We start from the raw sequence: 2987 nt of genomic DNA, 5'->3' as shown, positions 1-2987 counted from the left end.
GTCCCAGGTGGCACTAGCTACCCAACGGTTGACCCTCCTCGGGGGAACAGGACATCCCTCCTGTCCTCCACAGCGTCTGGCAGCCTCCGCAGGTCAGCATCCCCAAATCTTGGGGCTGGTCTCCTCAGCGCCATTGTTGCGAGCTGAATGGGGTTGGCTGAGCAAGTGTTGCTTTAGTGCTGCTCGACCTTGTTAGTGGGGGAACTGGCGAGCGCGTGCCGGCGAATCAGCTGGCGAGCCTTCATTTGCGGCGAGAAGCCCGTGAGGCCTTGTTAAGTGGACCAATTAACGTTGAATAGAATTGCCGGCCTCACTGGGCCGAGTGCCGGGAAACTCACGGTAATTCGCGCTCGCTTAGAAATCTTTCCAGATAGGAAAGGTTTGGCGGGTGTTTTCCACTGACGTTTTGGGTGAGATCCACACCAGCATTCAACCATATACAGTCATTGGGCGCAATCTTCCGGCCACACTGCGCTGGAAAAGCAGTTCACCGTGGTGCAGCTGGTAAAAGCCAACAGACCCTGCTCCCAGAGTCTAGCCAGTTCGCAACGCCTCACGAGATTAAACACAATCACGCGAGGCGTTGCAAGGGGAATCCTGCCCATAATGGGCGGGATTACTTTTTAACCAATCTGCTCATTCGAGCGAGTCAGTAAGCCTTACTCTAATGGGTAGATCTCCAAAGTACCTGAGGCTTTGGGATTCAATCCCTTTGCCTTGGGGACCTTGGGTGCGTGCTGTTTGATATTTGTCCCTATAAATGGGAACCAGATGGAATTGCACGTGAGGGTATCCAAGGGGATCAGAGGCCCCCCAGCTACATGGCCTATGGGCAGAGTGGAGCCCTGGCTGCTGGTGCTGCCTGGGTACCCTGGCCATACAAGCCTGGCATTGTCAAGGTGCCCAGGTTGCACTTCCAGCTGATGGGGCACTGCCAGGGTATCAGGTTGGCACTACAAAGCTGTCATTTTTTGCATGCTTGTGAACGTGCCAGGGTTGTGCGCTATGGATAGGGAGAGGGTGAAGGGGGACCCTCCAATGTTGCATTTGGGCTGAGGAGGAGGTCGGAGATTCTTATTGCGGGCCTTGGAGATTGGGACGCCGATCTCTCGCTATAATGGGGAGTTTCGGCGAGCACAGCTCCCCATGGTAAAAAACGGAGCTACATGCGGTACACCCCCCCCCCCCCCCCCTTTAATGGACATTGCCCTACTCAGGCCTTGAGACTTCAAAGTGCCATCCTGGCACCCAGGTATCTTAGAATGGCCACCCTGGAGGTGCCCCTGCCAGCCCAGCAATGCTACCCAGACGCCCTGGCTCAGTCCCTGGAAGTGCCCCTACCAGCTGGTCGCAGTGCCAAGGTGCTAGATTGGCAGTTCCAAGGTGCCCAGATGCTAGAGGGAGAGCCAGGGTGCCACCCTGACCCACCAGGGGTCTCCGATAGCCTGGAAGGCCCCCAATGCCATTACGCCTGGTCTATGCTTCCTGGGCATTATGGCAGTACCAAACTGGCACCCAGGTGGCACTATCAGAGTGCCAGAGTTCCCAGGTGGCACCAGCATTGCCAGTATGTCACACAACCACCTGGGGGCCTCTGTACCACTGGGAATTCCCCCCCCCCCCCCCCCACCACCGAATGCCATTCCGTCTGTGCCCTGTTTATGGGGCCCAGCACTGAACTGCGCTCACTGAGGTCTTCGAGGTGAAGGGGTTAGATCCCAGGACCTTGGCTGCCTCACTCTAAGACGTAGATTTGCCAAATATTGATTTCACCCATGATGGACGGGATTTAGATCACAACGTCTCACGAGATTCTGTTATTTCTCGCGAGGCGTGCCGAGCCAGGAAAATCCTGGAAGACGGATCTCCCGGCACTACTGGCCACATCCCATTCAGGCACAATGCAGCCAGTAGATCACGCCATATATATCATTGTCAGCTGCGGAATAGACTGCCACTCATGTAGCGGCCTGAGTCACGACAGTCGATGTTCAACCCAGAAGTGACGTAACACCCCCAGATGCAGTTCATCACAAATGAAACAATTGGTCAATGAATCATAAAATTTACTGTGCAGAAGGAGGCCATTCGGCCCATCAGGTCTGCACTGGCCCATGGAAAGATAACCCTACCCAAGCCCACACATCCACTCTATCCCCTCAACTAACCTTTTTGGACACAAGGGCAATTTAGTACGGCCTAACTTGCACTGTGGGAGAAAACCAGAGCACCCGGAGGAAACCCATGCAGACACGAGGAGAACGTGCAGACTCCGCACAGACAGTGACACAAGCTGGGAATCAAACCTGGGACCCTGGAGCTGTGAAGCAACTATGCTAACCACTGTGCTACCGTGCCACCCCCAAAATTTGCTCACCCAACGTGGGGCTTGAACCCACGACCCTGGGATTAAGAGTCCCATGCTCTACCGACTGAGCTAGCCGGGCCATAAATGGTTCTAAAGCAGGAAACACATCAACAGCCTGGATTGATCCAAATCAACAATTTTGACAGATCTTCCAGTACTTTCTTTACAATATTTCACAAGAGCTAGACTCTCGGCAAAGCTGTTAGAAATGTAGCCCAGCTATTAAATTTCCCAAATATGTCAGACATGCTCAATTACTCTTATTAAGAATCTTCTTAAAAATATTAGCGCAGCGGCAGTCTGATTCATCAAGGTTCTGTACTTGGCACTATGGCAACATTTTGAACCCAATTTCCAAGCTTCAGCTCTTTCCAACATTCCTGATCACGTTGGCAAGATTGATGTGGTTCTGAACAATTTCTATTGAATGACTTTAGCCAGTGGCAGCTCTAGTCCTTCCGCCGCTAAATCTGAAGGATTGGGCTTGAATTCCACGCCTGAGATTTGAGTGCACAATCTAGGCTGCACTTCAGGCATGGACTGTTGGCGGGCCAACCTTTGAATGAGGCATTGATCCACAACATCCTGGCTCCCCAGCATCACACTTGGGTGATGCTCT

The 2987-nt window shown here is 53.1% G+C and overlaps 1 non-coding gene across 1 annotated transcript; it reads right to left on the bottom strand.

Moving 5' to 3' along the window:
• Positions 1 to 2374: 2374 nt before the first annotated feature.
• Positions 2375 to 2447, bottom strand: trnak-cuu. The gene has a single exon. It is a non-coding gene; the product is annotated as a tRNA-Lys (tRNA).
• Positions 2448 to 2987: the final 540 nt, after the last annotated feature.

Source organism: Scyliorhinus canicula, chromosome 16 (genome assembly GCF_902713615.1).
Source record: "Scyliorhinus canicula chromosome 16, sScyCan1.1, whole genome shotgun sequence".
Taxonomy (NCBI): Eukaryota; Metazoa; Chordata; class Chondrichthyes; order Carcharhiniformes; family Scyliorhinidae; genus Scyliorhinus; species Scyliorhinus canicula.
Note: the sequence above shows the minus strand (reverse complement) of the source record. Positions and strands in the feature narration are given on the sequence as shown.